Source organism: Equus asinus, chromosome 15 (assembly GCF_041296235.1).
Source record: "Equus asinus isolate D_3611 breed Donkey chromosome 15, EquAss-T2T_v2, whole genome shotgun sequence".
Classification (NCBI taxonomy): domain Eukaryota; kingdom Metazoa; phylum Chordata; class Mammalia; order Perissodactyla; family Equidae; genus Equus; species Equus asinus.
Genome location: NC_091804.1, coordinates 13,028,603 through 13,051,017, shown reverse-complemented (window position 1 = coordinate 13,051,017; position 22,415 = coordinate 13,028,603). Strand labels below are relative to the sequence as shown.

General features: G+C 40.8%; 1 long non-coding RNA gene and 1 other non-coding gene across 2 annotated transcripts in view; both read left to right on the top strand.

Moving 5' to 3' along the window:
- LOC106822269 (uncharacterized) overlaps positions 1–12,023 on the top strand; it is a 63,875-nt gene extending 51,852 nt beyond the window's left edge. The window contains exons 7-8 of the long non-coding RNA XR_011494553.1: positions 2,799–2,898; positions 10,622–12,023. This is a non-coding gene — a long non-coding RNA (uncharacterized lncRNA). The remainder of the gene's footprint in view (positions 1–2,798; positions 2,899–10,621) is intronic.
- Positions 12,024–13,845: 1,822 nt separating this feature from the next.
- TRNAV-UAC (transfer RNA valine (anticodon UAC)) lies at positions 13,846–13,918 on the top strand. The gene has a single exon. It is a non-coding gene; the product is annotated as a tRNA-Val (tRNA).
- The last annotated feature ends 8,497 nt before the right edge of the window (positions 13,919–22,415 follow it).

The following is a 22,415-nucleotide window of genomic DNA, read 5'->3' as shown; positions in this document are numbered from 1 at the left end:
TATCTTGCAAATCTTGTGCCAGAAAAGAGCTTGTGGAGTCGTTCTGGCACAAACAGACCGCTGAGGGCACAGAGCAGATGAGCAGAGGGCGAACGGTGCACATCTTCCAGTGCTGGCCAGGGTGGAAAGGACGCTCTGGTGCTATTCCCCCAGGGGGAAGAGTCCCACACAAAGTGAAATCTCCAGGCATGCCCAATAATCGTGCAAAATTAAATTGGACGCTCCTTCTACCTTAAATCTAATTAATCTTCTTCTGCCATGTACTCACTCCACTAAAATATGGCATTAAAATGCCACCACTTTAGTTTGCGCTTTCTGGTAGCTTTCTATAAGCAGCAGTAATCTGATCCACCAGTTCGTGAAATCCTAATATGGAATGACTTAGAAAAGTGAAAGGATTGGACGTCAGCAAATGAGTAACAAGACATCAACCGGGGAGTTTTAGATGCCAACAGTGGAGAAGCGGGCTCTTAGGGATAGAATTATCCTTATTATTATTTGATTTGTTGTGCTGAGACTGAGAAATCATCTGTTGTGTTAGTTGTTAGTGGAATCACATGCTCCACGCACACACTTACATATTCTTGGGAATGATTTGTAGAAACAGCATGGCTTAAACCGGTCTATAATTGTCAGCAATTCATATTTAATTCTGAATTTGTTCAGGCTTTTGTTTTGCATCCATTTAGGTGTCAGATCTGCTGTTGTCTTGGGAAAAAATGTTTGCTTCAAAATCGAAATCAATTCCATCACTGATTCCAGTGTATCTTATAGCTTCAGGATAGAAGTACATAGGACTGAGCTTGTTGAACAAGGGTACATTTTATTACTTCTTTAAAATTAAGTTTCTATTAGAATCTTCTCCTCCTCTAGTGAGGAAATCCTAGACAAAACGTCTCTTGTATTTACTTGTTTTGCCCATGCCAGAACTACAAAAGGGAAACCATATTCTGGCAACAGTTGTCCTGAGAGGGAGAAATTGCAAAATACGCTAGCATGTTGAAACATTTAGAAATATACCACAAATATTTATGTATTATGGATTGTTTATATGTATATATACATATATGTGTTTGTATTATAATGACAGCATAAGGGCCAAGATTCCTACGTATTATAAAACTTGGATTTATCACCAACTCTAGTTTTGTCACATTGACTATAGAGAATGGACTAGAAATAATTATCCCCTTTAACTTTAGATTGCATGATTTTATAATTTGTATATATTCTATCTGATCGACTTAATAAGGTGGAGAATATGAGCAAGTCATATGCAGGCTTTTGTTTTCCTCCCGAAGGCCAGGTATGTGAGGGTGCGTGAAGGGTGAGCTTCGAAAGGATTTTGTAGGTAAATAATTGCAACAAGATGACCATTGATGTCCATGTATGATTTGAAAGGACAGGAAATTATCTTATGCTTCTTTTTATTCCTTATAGAATTTCTTTCATTGCTTTGATTATTAAATATCCATAAAGTGATTGAAGGAAGAAAGGAATGCAAGAATTAAAAAAACCTGTTTATATCAAACAACATGTATAAATCTAAAACAAGGATCAGTCAGACAGTAAACACTTTAGGCTTTGCAGTTTATGGCTTCTCTGTTGCAACTATTCAACTTTGCCATTTTAGAGCAAAAACAGCTATAGACAATGTGTAAACAAATGAGTGTGGCTGTGTTTCAATAAAACTTTATTCACAAAAAGAGTCTGTAGACTGAATTTAGCCAATAAGTCATCCTTTGCCCATTGCTCATCTAAAGCATCAGGGGGAATCCTTTATTTTCAAAATAACTGATTCACTCAAAGGTATGTTGATGATTTGCAAGACTCCATTAGAGGGTCAGTCCAGAGGAATTTCTACTCACCTAAAGCTTTCTACAGATAAGCCATCAATACATAGATGGTGTATAGCACCAGCCAGACTTTTGTGCTTTCTCTCCTCCCTGTCACTAGATTCCTGTTGGCCTCACTGCATTTTATGTGCTGTCCCCATTTCCAGGCTAAATGAGGGGAAAGGGGTAGATGGCATAAGAGGACATTGAATTCGACTGCTGGCAGCTCACATAGTCTACCCGTTAGTCACTCTGGATTTCAAGCAGGGTGAATGCAGCATTCATTAATGCCCAGAGACAGCCCGGGCAAGGTCCAGACAGTCTGCTGGCAGAAAGAAAGCTAAAAGCAAAGGAAGGCTTGTGTCGATTGTCGTCTGCAGTTGTGAGCCTGAGAAATAGTAGCTATGAATCAGCTTGTCTGAGGCTCAGCTGTCTTTATTTGCAACAGTAAGGAAGATAATATTTTAAAAAGCTTTTAGGAATAAAATGAGTCTTAACCACTAGAGAGAAGAGTCACATCGTGTCTGCAGCTACATTGCCTCGGGGTCTAATGATGATTCATTGTAAAATTAGACCAATTAGGCACCCTTCCCCAATTCTGTAGTCTTGAGAGAGTTGGATAAGATGATTGGGTCCCTTTGACTCACGGAATCCTAAAATAAAAGGGATCTCAGAGATCTTCTGGTCATGGGGTTATGGAATGTTAGAAGTATAAGACGTCTTACTGGAGATCTGGTCAATCTCTTTATTTACAGAGGAGGAAACTGAGTCCTGATGAGGTAAGTGATTTTCAGTGATTCATAGCTAGTGGGTGGCAAAGGTAGAACTTGAGCCAGCACTCTTGATTCTGGGTTGATTGATTGATTCATTCATTAAGACAATTATTATTCATTCAACCAACGTAGTTTACAAATTGTTTCCCAAAGTGATTTTATCAGAGAATGCTTTCTGGTTTTTCACAAGGATCGGAGAAGACCAGCATGCCCCAGACCCACTCAGGAATGGCTGTGATTACCCCACACCTGCAAGCTCTTCCAACTCCACCCACACATCCACTTTACAGGTGAGGAAAACGAGATCCAAAGAGTCTAGGTGGATTGGCTCCTGAGTTTGTCTGCATATCGGAATGATCTAGGTAGGGATCTTTCAAAAATTCCAGAGCCTATGCCACATCCAGACCAATAAATCACAAGCTCTGGGAGCAAGGCATAGGCACCATATTTTTTGAAGTTTCCCAGGTGATTTCAATGTGCAGACAAGTTTTGGGAACCACTGGGCCAGATGACCTCTTCTTATGTCATACCTCATGTAGAAAGACTCATTGCCTATTGTGGGAGAAAAGGTCTTGGGGACATCAGAAGAAATAGAATAACATTTCTCAAAAGGAGGCCTTGCTTCATACACGCACACACAAACATATGCATACACACACACACACATACTACAGGGTAGTTATGAAGAACAAATGAACCAATATAGGTGAAAGTGCTCTAGGAAACCAAAGGACTTATGTAATATAGTACTACTTCCTCTTAGGAGACACTCAAATTTCAATTAGCTGTGAATATTGTTTTATCTGTCTATTTACTTGGAAGACAGTCACAAATTAGAGAATTAGTAAACATTCTAAAGCACTTAAGTTTTGAAAGAAGGTCTAAAATAATTTAATGCTTCTCCTGATATTTCTAATATTGCAGCTCTCTGATGACATCTCAATGAGCATCTATCTGTTGTGGGGCCCTAACTTAGCAGCCCACCTGCTCTGTCTGTCAGAAAGCTTTAATGTCGGTGCTCTTCAAAGATGATGGCAGGAGTTGGGTTCATTCATGCTTTATAAAAAATAATTTACTTGTGCTTGCTTGAAAACCAAAACTCAAAAGCCACTTTTAGAAGAAATTGTGTTTCTACTATATTTTAAAATCTCAAGTTATATTTCAGTGTATCCAGCCAAAAATGATGCAGGATAGGGGCCGGCCTGGAGGCGTAGTGGTTAAGCTCCTGCACTCTGCTTCAGTGGCCCAGGTTGGCCAGTTCAGATCCTGGGCACAGATACGGCACCGCTCATCAAGCCATGCTGTGGCAGCATCCCACATAGAAAGACTGGAATGACTCACAACCAGGATATACAACTATGTGCTGGGGTTTGGGGGAGGAAGAAAAAGAGAAATATTGGCCACAGATGTTAGCTCAGGGCCAGACTTCCTCACACACACATATACACACACTCACAAAAGATGCAGGATATGTCATAACTGAGCTGCCTCCTTTAACTTGACGCCTTTGCATACATAACTTGTTACTACGTCCACTCAAATACCATATATAATTCTTTTTCTTGATTTTCAAATCTTCCCCTCCCAGGTAAAGTTGGGCAATAGGTGACTTTGGATAATAAGCTAAAGTGGAAGATTATGGTACTGCATTAAATGTTTCAATTTGAATGAAATTCCAGGTGAATTTTTCAGGTGGAAGTTTCTAGATTGCAGTCTTGGGGGCCTTTCAGAATTTGCTCACTTTCTTCAGATCACGACGAGAGCTCTCTGGTCCTTGCCCACCTGACTCATTTCAGCTGCCACTATTTGCCACTCCACTTTAGGCTCTAGATCATTTACTTGAGGCTCATCCTCTCATCCCATGAGATCTTGGTCCTTCCAGAAGTAAGGCAGAGAAGTGGGACCCCCTTACCCCACAGTTGTTTCTCTAAAACCAATTAACTGTCTTAACACAGTCAAATGCGTTCTTGTTCCCGGTGACTTGAAGCTGTGGTTGCACTGTGAGTACACTATTCTTACTTAAATTGCATTTAATTCGGATGATTTGAAGAGTTTATGCAAGGAGCTAAGTGACTCCCCATTTCCAGCCACCTTTGGTGTATTCTCTCCTATAGAAGTTTGGAACTGAAGGCAAAATAAAGTCTTCTTTCACCTCTTCGTTTTTATACCCATATTCACAGATCTTGCTTTCTGTGGGAAATGTTTTGTGGGATTTAGGAAAGAGCCAAGAAATGCCTGTTCTGAAAACAGAAGGACTCAGTCAACAAGGAAAGAGCTAGAGCCTTCGTAAACAGAAAATCTCAAAGCATCGAAAATCTCTTCTATTGTCGTAGTGACAGACCTAACAAAATAAACAGACCAGGATGTTCCATTGCGGTGGCAGAAATACCACTTGAAAATCCTGGGAAAGTGACCACGGGAAGAGCTCTCCCAAGGACAGTCACTCAAGTTAGGAGAGGATAGGAGGGGAGGGAAGATAGGCTGCCCGTCAGGAGAAAGGAAAAGGGCTGACAACATCTCCGCTCCTATCCAAAAAGGCCCAGCGTTTGCTTCTCTGAGACTTGAGCCAGCATTTACGTTGATAAAACTTCTACATTAACCAAGAGACAGGTCTTTTTTTATCTTCGGTTTTGTATGTGCCTGACACCCCAAGGTATCCATGTAGCCACTGAGTATTTTCATCCTATGGCCAATAGATGCTGTTCTTAGAAATCATATGTTCTCAGATGCTTCTACTTCTGGAGCACCATTCGTAGGCTCACGTTAACAAAAAATGAACAACCATAATATATTTCTGTGGGTGAGAGTGGAAACAGACAGGAGGGAGGGAGAGAGATGGAGATGCTCCACACTAAAAGACAGAAATCAACAAAAGAATTTTTAGGTAGCATTTCTGTCAACAGAATGGAGCATCATGGTCTGTTTATTTTAATAGGTCTGTCACTCAGACAACAGAATATATCTTCAACGTTTTGGGAATTTCTTTTTATGAAGGCATAGCTCTTCCTTTATTGGACCAGTCCTTTGGTTTTAAGAGCAACATTTCTTGGCTTTTTTTTCCTAAATCCCACAGAGAGAAATTGAGGGACTACTAAGTGCCAAGCATGAAATAGGTGAAGATGAACTCATGAGACTCATCGCTACATATGAACAATTCAAACACCCCTGCTCTTTGTTTTTAAGGACATCCATACTCCTTGTTTTAGAAAACAATGTCAAGGTTTTTAAGAGAGTTGCTTCCTAGCAAACATTTTGAGCCATTTTCTTTGGTGGATGTCAAAAACGTGCCTGAGGGCTTTGGAATATCTCTTTGTAGCATCATTACCAAAATGCTGCCTGAAAATTGATTTGTCGCCCTCTCTGAGACTAGTGGCACTTGTTTTCTGTTATTTCTGTTGTCTGTACATGCATGTGTGCGTGTGTGTGTATTAGTGTTTTCCTAGCTTATTTATCTAGGAGCTTTATTTTTTTTTTAATCATCTGGGAACATCATCTGTTATTAGAGATTCCAACAAGAGAAATTCATACTGAGGTCAACAACGCAGGTATGGTAAGTTCACTTTTTTTTGCAGAAGACACATTCCATGCTTTGTTTTCTAATATGTCTGGGCCATAGAACCATTACTGGGTTTTTTATTTAAATTTTTTCCTGTTGGGTCAAGATAGGGCAAGGAACGTCCCATGGCATGCATAATCATAACTGAAGCCCATATTTCTGCCCTTGACTCACGTCCAGCTTTTCCTCCACCCACAGTCTCCTCTCTCTCTTTTGCTGCAAGGAAACCTATTGAAGCTCCTCTTATGAAATATTATGGCACCTGAGAACTGACAATACGAGGAACTTTGTCCAGCTCCTTTTATTGTAGCCTTGATTGGTTTGGGAATCATCCCTGTGAACCTTCAAAAGAGATATAGCAAAACCACTGGATGAGTCTTTAAGGAGGACAGGATGATCTAACCCACATATATCACCAGCTGCCTTCATCACAGGTCTTCCTGCACGTGTAATTTGCAATATATGTCCCTGCATGATATGGGAAACAGCCATTAAAAGTAATTTGGCTTCTTGCTGGGGTCTATGAATTTAAGTGATATGAATGTGTTCATTCTTTTATGCAACAATTAATGATTGAGAGCCTGGGTATCAGGCCCAGCAGACAAGGAGTGGCTCTGCCTACAAATTAGCAAGACGCCCTCAGCCCAGGAGTCTGGGAAACTGTTCCAGTATTTCTGGAGTCAGAGAGAGCTGAGTTCACCTTTCCCAGATCTGCCATTTAATTAATGTGGAACCATTAGCAATGGACTTAAGTTCTATAGATCTCAATTTTCCCACTGAGAAGGTAAGAAGAATAGTGCTCGCTCACAGGGATAGAATGAAACTTAAATGACATACTATATGTAGAAGGTCTAGAACAAGCCAGGATATCAACAGAAGTTGGTTCCTTTTCTCTTAGCATGGTTGTCTTTTTATCCTGTAATTAATAGGAACGTCCTCTCTATCCCTCTATTTGACCTTATTTTGGTCAATAACAGACATGAGGAGAGATTCAAGTCTCCTAGAAGCAAGACCCATTGGCCTTCACTTGCCCATAGATATTTCAATGCCTTAAAAGGAGCTCAGTGCTCATGAAAAGGAGAAAGGGATGCTGCTTCAGACCAGAGTGCATTTACTGCTCTCTGCTCCCTGTAATTTAAAGGGTTAATTTGCTTTCATGTTGCTCCTACTGAGAGCCACTGTTATTACGGGATGCAGGTTCCCACAAAAATAAAGAGATGCTTTTCTCAAAGCATAAACTGGCATGACCATAGTTAATTTCCATGAGAGTCAAAAGAGCAAAACTCTGGGTAAGTCTTTGAAAATCCACTTGGGACACTTTATGTCCAAGAGACGGTGCTTGAAAGACAGGAATCCCATACCTTGAATTCACTTTCCCATGAAAGGCAGCTGAAGTTACTGCAGGAAACAGAAAGCAATTTACCTTTACCCCAACCAACCCTCCCCCACGGTTCCAACCTCCTCTCGCCCACTCCAGTTCACCACCTGAGAAATCCTGGCACTGGGACGTAACTTTCTTTAACTCTTTGCTACTCAAAGTGTGGTCCATGGGCTGGCAGCTTTGGTCTTACCTGGGATCTTGTTAACAGTTCGGAGTCTTGGGCCCCACCCAGACATGCTGAATCAAAATCCACATTTTCACAAGATCCTCAGGGATTCTCATGCACCGTGGAGATGGGGGAAGTGGCCTTTAAGTGGAGTCCACGTGGATGGGCCGCATAAAGCTGTGTTTCTTAGTCTTGGAAAGGCTGATCGAACCTCTGTTTATTGTGGGTGTTTTATGTCTATTTTCCTGTTGTAAAAAAATATTTAGCACAAAGGAACATCATAACACCAAAGCCTCCATATGGGGAATACAGACTCTGAGAGTTTTAGAATTGTGAATTGTTTACCACTGGTCTTATAGTATATCTAGGCCGCCTGGAAACCTGCATGTACATGCAGTAGCATTTTTGGCTTTATAATGTCATTGTCTAATGGGGATTATATCACTCTTATTTGTGAGTAACACAGGCCAGTTTTGAAAACCATACTTTACTTTTGTTGTCTTGCAAAAGTGGTTTTATGTAGGCCTCTGGGTAAAGTAGATGCTGTTTGGCCGACCTAAACTCCAACAAGAAAACCAAAGGGTGAAAAAAATCCAAATAAAATTTAAACACAGTCAGATGTTAGGGATACCCTGGAAAACTCTAAGGTAAGGGTTTTTTAAAATTTGTTTTTTGGTTGTTTTTTAAACTAAGATGAGGATGTGGATTAATAAAATACTGTTGAGCATGTAAAATATGCAGTTAACGGTCTGAGTATAATTATATCATGAAGTATAATTATATCATGAAGTCATGGATTTCTGACTCATTTGTAAACATCATTTATTAGCAAATAATGTTGAGCATTGGCCATATGCAAATTATGCTACAAGGTCTCTTGAGGAATATGAAATAGACATTTTGCCTTCATGAGCTTCCTGTGACTAGAGGAAATGAAGGTGTTGATGGCTCATCATTACCTATTACCCAAGAGGGCTATATGAGTAATGCAGGGAAAAAGGAGGGATGCAGAAGGAGGAGAGCTGAATTCTGGTCAGGATCAGTGGACAGAACCCCATCACCGAAGTATCACCAGGGGGAGTAATTAACCAGAGACTCGGCCCACTGTCTACTCCGTCCCTACCTTTCTGAGCCTACGCATGACAAGCCCTGCACGTTCCATCACCCAGGAAAGGGCAAAGAGGGGAGCCTTCTGGCTGGATTAGGGACAGAACCCTTCCACTCATGGGAAATAGGAGAAGAGAGTTGGCGGACATAGGCTGCGACCCCCTGACAGATGCGTCCCTTCACACTGTGCCATAATGTGGCCCGGTATGCTTTGAAGGCCTCACATGGCGGTGGTCTTGACATGTCTTTCAGTGGACACTGATTTTTATCACCAATCCATAACAAACTATTTTGCCGACAGAAGAAAAAGGAAGGAGGGGGCAGGGGAGAAGAGTGGGGTAGCTGATAACAGTCTGCATTTAGAAAGGGCTTAGAAAGATCGGTATAAGCATGCTTCAGGGACCTCAGCTGGCTGCCAGCTAGCTGCCTGGGGATTTTCACGTGTGCACAGTGAGGGACCAAAATGATACACTGTGCTCTGAGTTCCTAGCTATTAAGGAAAGCTCTCACAGACACGAAACTAACTTGTAATGCTCAATATTTACATCAATTTATACACGTATAAACAATTGTCAAAGCTCGTGGAACTGTATACCTTAAATCCGTGCACTTTACCTCATATAGATTAGCTCTCAATAAAAATAAATTAATTAAATGACTTAGCTGGGAAGTGGTAATGAGGGGAAGGAATGGGGGTTATATGAAACATGACGGCCTGTCATCAATAGTTGTTAAAACTGAATGATGGTGAGTACGTGGGGGTCCCTTTAACATTCTTTCTTTAAAACAGAAAGTCAAGGAAGTGGTTATTTTGAAGTTAGAAGACTGGTTTCCCTTTACAGGGTGGGGAGGCGGGAGTACTCAGAGAGGGCACAGGGGAGGTGGCAGCGTCTGTTTCTGGAAGGGGAAGAGGGTCCCTGGGTGTTTGCTTTGTGATAAATCAGCGAGCTGTATATCATTGCTTCCTGTAGGTATGCTACATTTCACAGTAAAAGGTTTTCAAACTGTTGGACCACAAAAGATACAATAAAATACACATATAAAAATACATGCATGTGAATTAATTGAAGGATTATACATCACAAGCATTCCTAGGCACTATTTTGTGCATAAATTGGAGTATACAAGAAAGAGAGGAACATAAATCCCTCTCCCCTCCCCAGCCTACTGCCCCCTGATGGTCTCTAAGAGAACAATAGATGCTCAATCGTCACCCAGGAGGAGAGAGAGCTTAATAAAAATATTCTGCATCTTGGGATGTTTCCTAGCCTGGGCCCCTCTAATCACACAGTTTTCATCTCCTTCCTTGGAAATAGGAGCCAATAAGCACTTTCTCACTTAAGTTTAAACAAATCCAGCATGCCCCAGGTCCTTTGCACTTGCTGTGGCCTTTGCCTGAGACTTGGTTCCACTGAAACATGGGTTGCTTACTTCCTCATTTGCTTCAGCACCTGCCTGCAGAAGGGCAGGGATTTGGTCAGTTCTATTCACTGCACCTACAAGAGCGCCTGGTACATAATTGGTTCTCACTAAACGTTTGCTGAATTAATCAAATAACTAAAATGGGAGAGATGGGAATAGAAAATGAAATTAAAAAGTCAGTCTTTGGTATAACAAATTCATTTTTTACCACTGGCCTTGTGGCTAAAGAATCTATTTTATCTCATTCCATACTTTTTATGCTTTAGTTTGTAACTGCTGCAGGTGGAATACATTTGGAATGTTGTGGGATGTGGTGCCCAACCTGGGATCCATCCTTGTTTGTGCCATGGATTTAATCAGAACTCATGTTCTGAATTCCAGACACCACCATGTGAACCAGCCCTTGAAAGGTGACCTCTCACTGTGTTAGAACCATACCTCAAGTCACCCCCAGGTCGAGCTGTGTATTCCACAGGCACTCTCCAGATTTCTATCACTGCAATCATTACACCAGTTAAAGGACATATTTTTAAGCTGATATCCTGCTGTTGTTATGAAGAGAATTGATTCTAATTGCCAGTTTCCTGCATTTTTCTTAAACATTTAGCCTTCGCAAGAAAAAAAACCTCACGATGAAAATTCCACACGTTACTAGGATTACTTCATAAACAGAACATTCTCGACTTTGGAATTCCCCACAGACTCTGAACTAAGCTTACCCATACAGAAAAACCTGAATTCATTTTGAAATGGGAGGAAAGCAGGGCAAAATGTTATCTTTGAGCTGTGACATTTGGCTTCCAGTGGACACACAAAGTGGAGACACATCAAATGTCAAATACGCTGATAATGGACAGGAAGTACCGCTGTCGAAATGGCAAGCTCGACCTTCGCTGGCAGCAAAACCTTGGATGAAACACAACTGCTCCAACCTCAAGTCACCCAGGGCGTGAGCAAAGCTGGGCCTGGAGGTGAGGATGCGGGATCATGATGCTTGAGGATCTCAGGACATCTCACAGACAACCAGACTGAAGTCTGGCCAACGGGGAGGGCCCAGAGTATTTATCCATTGTTGTGAGATGAGCAAGGCAGAAAAATAGTTCCTGCTTCCAAGTCTTCCCTGGCTGCATTATCAGGAAAACAGGACAATATAATACAGAAATAAAATACAGAAACTTCCTCTTTGCCATCATTTTGAATCTGTCCTGGCATAGATTTGCACTGACATCAGCTCCCAGTGGATCCAATATGAAATTTATCTTCATAGAAATGTGACCTCTGGCTGCCAGTGGACTAAAAAATATAGCCAACAATGGGGCAAATAAAGATAAAGAAGTTTGTGCAGGACAAATGCTCCATTTCCTATCCACAGCTTTATAATTCCTCTGTCCCAGGAATGAATAGAAAATAAATGGATGCAGGCAGCCATGGAGAATCTCTACTGTGTTATCTCATGCTCCTCACAATGATAAAGCAGATAATCTTCTTGCACAGATTGGGAGAGGAGATGACTAGCTGCTATTGCTATGAGTAAATTACATGTGATATACACAAGGTGGGCAGGCAGAAATCCTCATAAAATGTTCTATTCAACTCACTAGGTTTGTGCACTGAAGACATTATTCTGTTTTCACAGTCAGGGTTCAGGAAATGATTGTGTGTGCGCACGTGTGTGTGTGTGTGTGTGTGAATGATTTAAGATCTTTCAAGCGTCAGACTTACTGTTTTGCTTAGCCATTCTTTTTAAACACCAGTTGGATTTTAATTAAATCACATATGTTTTGGACTCAACACATATGTATATTTTACTTTGAGTATCTTTGGGTTATGGTTTAATAACTTTGGTCTTATTTTGCCCTGGTGGATGTTTTGGCTTTTCCTATTAATGTCTTGCATTTATACAGCTGTTTTCAAAGCAGCTGTGAAATATTTTTAAAATTTCTTCCCAAGGGGAAGAAACTTAGTATAAGCAATATAGAAAAAGAAAAAAAAAGACAAACATTCTTCTATGGAGTTCTGTCAATGTATTTCAGATACACCAGGAAATCAGCTAAGCTAAGCAAACAAAGACATTTTATGTGGCAAGAACAAAGTAATAGCCTTTTTACTTCAATAAATCACTGTCAGAATTGTCCTAAAGCAATTTGATTGGAGGAATAGACTTTGGGGAAATCCTCCTTCCCAAAATATCCACCTTATCTGTCTTTTCCAGATAGCTGAAATTCCACTGTTTGAGAAGGCTGCTATAAAGCCAAGGGGGGGCAAACATCTCGAAAGGAGGAGCCACTGAAGTATTTACACTTCGGGGTGAGGTGTTTAATCAAATGTGATAACTAACTGGGATGTGTTTTTCTTGTGAAGCCACTGATTTACAAGAGGGAAGGGGTGTCAAGATAGCGGTGGGGGGGCCTGACAGTGAAGGTAGGAAGGTGTTAAAGACGAAAGTCAACATCCTCCTAATATATTGAGAGTTGTATGTTTTCATCCGTGGGTCTGTGCAGTTAAACATCTGCCTGAGATTCTCACAGTGGAAGTTGGGCATAAAAGAATCATGGGATGTGGCATCTTTTCCCAATTACCTAAGATTTCTCTTCACCCCAGAATTTCTGAAGTCGAGCCCTGTTTAGTTACTAGAAGGATGTTCCTGATGGAATTGTTCTGTGCATATGAGCAAGGAGGAGGCAGAAGAAAGGGTGACAATCACTCTTCAAGCTTATCCATTTGTCTGTCATTAAAATAATTTAAGCCCCGATGGAACATTGCCAACCGGGAGCTGGCAAAGAGTTCCCCAGCTCTGTACCTCTAAGAGGAAAGAAAGGGGTATTGCAGTAGTAATTTTTAAGGGTACTTTGGCTTCTTCTATGGGCAACTTCCTCTCTGTTTCCAGTCTCACTCTTCCTTCTCCCATGGCATACATGTCACCATATGGCCAAGGAGAAGGCAGAGCTACCATTGGGCATTGGGGGAGCACCGGACCTTGTCTCAGAGAAGGGCAGCACTGCTGTTATGTGATGGGCAGATCCAGTTTTGAGGATTCAGGAGCTATGGGCTTAGGGTGAGTTGTTTGGCCTCCTTGAGCTCTGGGAATCTATCAGTAAGGGGAGATTTCCATTTACCTCATAATTTCAGCCAGTCACATGTTAGCTTGACAATTTTCCTATCTCTATGAACCACACGTATTCACTTATATACTTTTAACTTCATTTCTTTCACTTCTTTAACTCAAATAAAAACTAAGCTCACCTCATACCCACTTCTTCCTTCAAAGTACTTACTACTGTTTTTGATTATGTTTATTTGTGTGCCTGGCATATTGGACATGATCAAGAAAAATTGCTCAATTTTACTTGTTCAGTGTTGTCAAAGAATAATTATTTTGCTTTGTTTTTCAAAAAGTTAAAACATGACTCACCTACAAATATAGAATGAACATGTGTTAAAGATTTCAAATTCATTATCAGGGGATCAGGATCATGGAAAACTAGTTCCAAAGAGAAATAGAAAGTCAGAGGTTATTACAGGCATTTGACAAAGATGGACTAAGATGTCTAGGTTAGATACAAAAGAAGTTAATATCCCACAGGGCAATCAGACAGTCAGCCTAAGGTTCCATGGTGTAGTGCTTATCACATCTGCTTTACATGCAGGGGATCCTGGGTTCGATTCCCAGTGGAACCACAAGATTACTTATATTTCCATTCAAACAATCACTTTAAGGATTACCTTTTCTACTAGATGGAAGACTCTTGCATCTCTACTGGATGAAAATCAACATTGTCTGTCTTTGTTACTAGGTGGTGAATCTGATGAGAGCAAAGTTCATTGTCCTTTATTTTACTCAAGTTAATTAATCTTACAAAGAAACTCTGTCATATCCATAAATGGAGAACCAGCATTACTTTCCATCAAGCCCAGTAACACCCTGCAGTTAGCACCACAGGGCAGGGATGTGTTCAACAGAAAGATGCAAGCAAAGCACAAAGATTTCCTTAATGTTCGTAAAGCATACAGTTTACTAGCCACAGCTCTGCAGAGGAGGCACAGAGATCCTCCTCACAGAAGGGCACACTTCCCTGGCCTTCACTTGTACATCATTGAAAGTGTCTGCTTTCTGGGATATCGGCTAAAGCCGAAGTCCTTTTCCCAGTTGGACCATGCTCTTATTAAGCTTAGGTTTCAGGTTGGTTTGAGTTCTATTCCAGCAGTCAACATAAAACCATTACAGTGAATACTGTTGTCTGCCAAAGGCTCTTGATCTGGCGCTTGTTCTCTCTTTGTTACAGAGAGAGATTAGCAAGTGTTAGAGAGGTGTTGAGGACATCCTAGCACCACACTGAGACTGTCCTCATGATGTTAGCAGAGTGATTGACAAAGAATAAAAAGGGGGTAACCATCTCACTAAGTGATTCTAATTTTTCTCATAGCACATCTGTTCCACATATTGAGAAACACTGGGCTAGCAATAATGGCTAACACTCTCTCATGCTCGAACATTCTTGTTATTATTATAAGAAAGCATTCTAGAGATGAAAGAGACTTTAGTGAGCTTCTAATCCAAGACTTTGGAGAAAAGGTTCTGCTATGTAACATAAGGACGGAGATTAACATTCATGACTTCTAACTACAGTCCACTGGTCCTGCCAATCTAACTATGGCTTCTCCTGGCAAATTTAAGGGTAGGTTTCTTTCTTTACATTGAGTTTGATTTCTGGATTAATGGGTCTAGTCAGAGTGAGACTGGTTATGGTAACAGGAGTGGGGGACTTCTGAGAATGCTGGGAGGAATCCCAGTAGGCAGTATTGAAAACATTCCAATCTCCATCCCTCACTATCTGTGTAATCTTGGGTAAATTATTTCACCTCTTTGAAGGTCAGTTTCCTCATCTGTAAAAGGGGCATGGTATTCGGGCTTCTCTCATTGAGTTACTGTGAAGATTAAATGTGTAAACAAAACGCGCTAAAAGAATGCCTGGCACATCATCAGCGCTGGATACATGTAAGAGGCTGTTGTCATTGGCCTGCCTACCTCTCAGCTGGTCCCATTTCTCCTTTCATTCTCACCCTACAGCTATCCTCGTTGGTTTTAGAAAATAGCATTTATATAGTACACAAGGTCACATTCTTCTCCCCGTGTTGGCAGAGGAGCCTACCAGAGAGAAAAGCTCCTGCTTGCTTGAGAACTAAATTCCAAATGAATTGTGGTTTTTTAAAGGAAACAATGAATATTTAAGTAAAGAACCTCAACCAGCGTTTATTTGTGTAGGACAAAGTGATGGCAAATAAGCAAGAACTGAGGAGTGCAGTAAACACGGAGAAACTGGCTGAAGGCAGGGCAAGTGAGTGAAAGAGATATAAAGATGGAGAAAGAGATTTTAACTGAATCAAGAAATAAAGGGAATTTATAAGTTGTCTTTGAATAAACAAAGTTTGAGGATCACTAATGCATGACCGTTGGACACTTTCAGTAGGAAGCACCAAGATTCCCCAAACAAGTGTTATGAATACTCCCAATCCAGTAGCGGCCTTAGATAATCGGGAAATTCGTGATGGAATCTGCTGATTTTTAAGGAAGGAATTCAGGCAGATCTTCTGACCTAAACAGAGGACCTTTCTCCATTTCAAAAATTTCATTAAAAAACATTTATGGTATGATTGCTATGTTCCAAACCCTATGGTAGGAGCTTCCCTCAAGGAGTTTATAATTGAATGAGTGAAAAACAGAACACATGAAAAAGCAGTGGGAATGTTAAATATTTTGACAGAGCTGAACGCCAGGTACTGTGGTCCATTTGTTGCCACACTACGGCCCTGGAGAAAGAGAAGCGGCCCTATTACAGGGAGAAAAATCCTGACACTCTGTGTGCTGGTCACATGCCACTTTGTTCAGTTCTGGGCATACTATTTTAAGAGGGCCACCCGGGGAGCAAAGACGATGGTTGCAGTAAAGCAAATTGTCACTGGTGGTACTGCTCCAGAGAAAACAATGAGGAAGAGATTCCTGATATCATCAGGTGGGCAAATCAGCAGAGGATCGTGGAGAAATCATGGGGAAGAAGTGAATTCTTTCTCTAGTGTTTCTCAAGGTCAACTAAATGGAAATAATGAGGAAGCAGCTTGGAGCACATATTATGAGACTGTAATAAGTCACTTATTTTACTGAGAATGGATTAGGCTATATTTTGAGGTAGTGAGCCCCTGACTACTGAAGGCATTCCAGTAATGTTTGGATAACCACATGTAACAGCTACTAACCAGGTGATCCCTACATGGGGAACACTTAAAAGTTATTTCTAACTCCAATATTCTGTGACTAGTAGAAAAATTACAATGAAATTAAAATGGAATTGTTTTTATTAAAACAATTTTAAGAGTACAGCTCTTCTGCACAATAAAGCATATGGACGTCATTTTTCCATAATCAGCTTAAGAGATTTAGACCCACTTTCTAGCCCAGGTCCTTACCGGGTAGAATGTCATTTCATGTAAGCACATCTTCAGCTCTTCTAAACTTAAATTATATTCCCCTTGTTATTCTTCCTGATAGGATTCCTTTTCCCTTCATAGCAATATCGCAATGCGTAGTCATATCTCTGCTACTTACTGAAAGCTCAGAAAAAGCGTGAAACACTCTGAATTGTTCACCTCTGGAGACCTACCACCCAGTGCCAGTGACAATGAGCAGCACATTGAACGAGCTCATATAATTGTTGAAATGAATTTAAAAATGTAAGTGTCTACTCTTTCGTTCCAAATTTTCCTATAAAGTGGAGATAAAGATGTCTGCCCTTAGGGTTTGCTTTTTAAAATGTTCTTTGTGTATGTGAGTATGTGTGTACTTATGATCAACATACATATAATAATATGTATAAATGTGTATCGTATATGTTTATATGTATATGATATGTGGATTTCAATTTCTAAATGGTGTGACACATAGAAAGGCACCATAACAAGAAAGTGATACCTGGCTTATTATTGTTATGGCGTCCCCACCAACCCCCACCACCAATATTGAGGATGTAGGCTCTCTTACAGAACTGTGGCCTCAGGAAGTGGAGATGTGAACTCCAGCTCTGATACTCCAGACTCTGTCAATCCAGTTGGGAATCCAAAATGTGCAGAAAAAAGTAATACTACCAGATGCAGAGATTCCTTTGCTCTCTCCACAATGTATTAGACATGGAGGATGCGAAAGTGGCTTCTACTTTGAACCTGCTCTCACATAGCACAGAGCCTGGGACCAAAGATGACATAGACAAATAATTACAAAGTGGTGAGGTAAAACAAGAAGAAAGCAAAGTAAAGAATAAAGCCTAAGCCCAGAGTGTTTGAATCTGTCTGGGGAAAGCAAGGCAAGTGATACTTGAATAGAAACATGGGTCAGGGAATTGCAGGAGACAGGATTGCAATTCAGATGTACGGATATACCAATTTCTACAATATTGATACTTCCATACCATTTGGTAACAGTCATTGTCTCAAGCCTCACTCCAGCATTTGGCACCCTGCCCAACCAGTTGATCCCATGGAGCCATGCCCCATAAACCAGCTAGAAGGGGTTCATTCCTGGAGCTGCAGGGGTCCTTCAGGACCTTGCTGTGCACCAAGCCTAACTGGTCTTCACCTGAGCTTTATCTCTCATTGAGTATTGTGACTATCACTCCTCCCAGGAGGATTTGGGAGTGGGGAGGAGGGGAAGGAGGGAAAGCTTGAGGAAGAAAGGAACAACATAAAAATAAGAGACCATGTAGTTTGAAATCACTGAAGTCCCAGGTGAGAGGGCAAAGCAGAAATGAGTGAGTGGACTTAGGTGCATCAGATGATGAAGAGCAAAATATTACACAAACAGGGCCCTGGTGTTACTCTACTGGCATTGAAATCTACCACTTTCTAGCTTTGTCAGCAAGGGCAAATCATTTGACCACACTAAGCCTCTACTTCCTCATCTCTATAATGGGGATAACGATAGCACCTCATCTCATTGTGTAGTTGTAAATATTGCCACGATCCACGAACAGCGGTAAGTACAGAATCTAGCACAGAGAAAGCTATTGCTGCTGGTTTTATTGAGCGTCTCTATTCTTAATACTTTGTATGCACAATATCATTCATCCCTCAATATCCCTATGCATAGTTGAAAAAGATGGTAACCTCCAGGTAACGTAGCACATGAAGGAGTCCACCATTAGAATGGATGGATTATTTCTGACCCTGAGTTGGTGCTGATGTAATTAGCTCGACTATCACTCCAAGAATCGTGGGTGGGTAGCTAGGCTGGCACAGCTTTGCTGCTATGGCAACATGGGCCTTTTTGATGTCCCTCCCTGATAATTTCACAGGCAATGTTGTGTATAATAAAAATTGCATGGCCAACCAGAGCACTCTGAGCAAGAGAGAGGCACCACAGTCAGCAAGGAATTGATAGAGCTCAAGAGAAATGCATAACAGTGAACGAAAAGGAGGGTTAGCTTTTAATAAGTGGCTGTGAAAATGCCATGGGAGCCATAAAGTCCATTTCTAAGCCATGTTTTCTGTGTCCCGGTTTGGACTTTATTTTGCTTCCTTCAATGGAAAGATGCTAAAAGGTTAATTTCGAAATTAGAAGTAGATGCCACAGTGGGCAGAGAGGAGAGAATCAAGTCCCAGGTTAGTGGGCACAAGGAAGACTTCTTAGAAGGACAGAGGAGAGAGAAGAGAGGGGCTTTGAGAGACCACATTTCCTAGAAATCTTCTGTTCTGCCTTTTAAATTCACCTCCTCAGCCAGTTGTATCATGTGACTTCTTCCATGGCATCGCAGCAGACCTCAGATGTGGGAGAGAAGTTTTCTTTAAAACCCAGTGATTAATTCATTTCATTCCCCAGATTGCTGTCTGTCTGAGCCAGTCGGATTAAATATTGATGGACACTTTGATTTCGAGTTATATCCAGGCAACGCAGTGTTTTCAGAAAACAGTGGTAACAGTCAAAGAGAACGAGCCTTCCAGGTGCACCTGCATTTGGAGATAACTGGGTCCAAGGCCTCCATCTTTATTGGGATCAAGTTAATTTAAAATACAATGAAATCCCAGCCCTCAATCCATAATTGCCTCTTTACCCCTGGGAGACAGATTTGATTTAATCTCCAAGGAAACTCACCTTGGCTTTCTTCTCTGTTTATTCTTTTCTATTCTCTTCCACATTATTGGTTAGGAGTAATGACTCACCTTTTTTTTCATATTGGAAGAAAGGTGTTCTTGGCTGCATGCATAGTCAGTGATGGGAGATGCAGTGTGATGAGAGATGTAGTGGCAGCTCCCCAGTAAGCGTGCAGGAACAGACTTTCAAACCCCAGGCACGGTCATAAGGTAAATGGTGGTCTCCATTCAAGCATTTATTTCACTTTTCAGGGCCCCTGCGCTTGTTTGTAGCCCCTCCTCTCTCTCTATCCTGCCCTTCATCTAGAAGATTTCTCTTCCCCCTGGATTCCGAGCTTTCTACCTGGAGCAGAATTCCCAGGCCACTCACCAAATAAAACCTACCATCCAGCAATTTCTTGGAAAGGATTTGGGTGACTCAGTCTGTGACGAGTACCTGTGGCTCAGGCTGACAGGGATTTGTGCTTTTTTATGTTTTATGTCCTTTATAAAACATTTCTGGCATTCAGATTTTTTCACGTATTGAGAATAATAGAACAAATATACATGTACCCACCACCCCATTTAAGAAGCAAAATTTTACAAATACCACTGAAGCCATTGATAAACTGTTTTTTGATCACATTTCCCTCCCTGCCCATTAGAGGTAAATACCATACAATTTTTGGTTATTTATTCTTCTCATGAAGTGTTTACAATTTTACTCTATGTGTATATATCCCTAAGCAATATATTACATGTTTTCAACTTTGTCTAATTTCATCATATGCTATGTATTCTTGTAAAACTTGCATTTTCCCCATCAATGGGTTTTTGAGCTCCCAATGCACGTAGCTCTAACTCATCTTTTTATTATTATAAATATCCCATTGTGTGTCTATACACACAATGTGTTTGTTTATTCTTTTTATTATTTATTTCAGATTGGCACCTGAGCTAACATCTATTGCCAATCTTCTTTTTTCTTCTTCTTCTTCTTCTCCCCAAAGCCCCCCAGTACATAGTTGTATATTTGAGTTGTGAGTGTGTCTGGTTGTGCTATGTGAGACACCACCTCAGCCTGGCCTGATGAGTGGTGCCATGTCCGCATCCAGGATCCAAACTGGCGAAACCCTGGGCCACTGAAGCAGAGCACGCGAACTTAACCACATGGCCACGGGGCTGGCCCCTATTCTCTTTACTTTTTGGTCGGTACTTAGTTTATACATAAAACTTAGCTATAAAAATATTGCTACAGAAATTCTAGTACATGTTTCCTTGCACACAAAGACAGGAGTTTTTATAGTATTTATATCTGGAAATAGAATTGTTGGGTCATTGGGCTTATTTCCTCAGGTTTTTTTCCAACTTTACTGAGAAATAATTGACATACATCATTGTATATGTTTAAGGTACACAGCATGATGGTTTGATTTACATATATTGTGAAATGCTTACCACCAGAGGTTTAGTTAACATCCATCATCTCATATAGACACAATAGAAAGAAAAGAAAAAACTTTCTCCATGTGATGAGAACTTTTAGGATCTGCTCTCTTAATGACTCTCCTATATATCAGACAATAGCATTAACTATAGTCATCATATTGTATATTACATCCCTAGTACTTACTCATCTTATAACTGGAATTTTGTACCTCTTGACCACCTTCCTCCAATTCCCTTTTCCCCCCACCCGAGATTTGCATTTTAAAAGAAACAATACTCAAAAGCATGTGACAGGTAAGACAAAGGATAGCAGCTGTTGTGGAAGGGATTTTGCATAAGAAAGGTGTTAAGTGGTAAGTATTGATCAAGGAAATTTAAATTGGGCACTTGTGTTGGATCAGATCTGGAAAAGTTATCTAGTTAGTAGGGTTTTAAAAAAAGTGAAGTTAGTAAATTGAGAAGAAACTCAGTCAGACTTTGTAGACAGAGAGTGTGCCCACTGCGAAAGGGGAGAGCAGCTGAGGCCTTCTTTGCATTTGTTTAACCACTACTACAAAGGGAGACAAGAATACAGTATGAATCTGAGCAAACGGAGTGGAATCCCCAAGTCAGAATGAAGTGGCCTTCCTCACTCTTGATAATGCCCTTGAGACTAAGAAAGTTGCATGCAGCGGAAGGAAGCAGAAATCAGAGGTGCTGCTACATACCCCGAGGTGGGCTGGGGACTCTCCACAAAGAATGCTCTTCACCCATCACTTCTTTTCCATACTCTGATGCTTCTCATGTCCTTCATGTAACTGAGTGGTCCCTATGATGCCCAATGAGCTCTCATGACCACTTACTTTGAAACTGTGCACATGCGGATTTGGCTTCTAATGAACCAGTATCTGAGCACCTTCATGGTTTTGCCACCAAGCACCTGTATGACCATCAGAGCCACTTAATCTATTCGGACCTCATCTACAAATGACAGTGTTGCACTAACGTAGTGAAAGATCCTTAGAATTTCTTCAGTATAGGATATATGTTGTGTTTGACAAACAGATTCTGCTGTTTAGAAAAGAAAAATACTAGAAAATATTTGAAAACAAATGATCTACAGCAACCATGACAAACTCTTAGGAGATCCAAGTAATTCTGCTGCTTGGACTGAAATTGTCCTTGGCCGTAATGATTTCTGGTTCACTGGAGATCACATTCCTATAGTAATCAGGCTGAACCATATCCCTTGATGTGTTGCTGCTATGATAGCATCAAGAAGAGCAAGCACAGGGACGATTGAGGACCAGCAGCAGTAGCCAGCAAGAGAGAGAAACTGAGGCCAACGATGAAGGATTTGTCTTGATTTTATAAGCTTGTAGGGGAAGGAAGAGGTTTCAGTTCACATTAGCAAGCAATGATACTAACTGGTAACCTTTTTATATAGCACATAGAGGGTGCCAAACAATGTTCTAAGCACCAGACATATAGGAACTCATTTAATTCTCACAGCAGACCTGTAAAATATGTATTATTATATCTTCATTTTACAAATGAGGATGCTGAGATACAAACTATTAAGTAGCTTGTCCACAATTATGCAGCTATTCAGAGATAGGCCTAGGATTTGAAA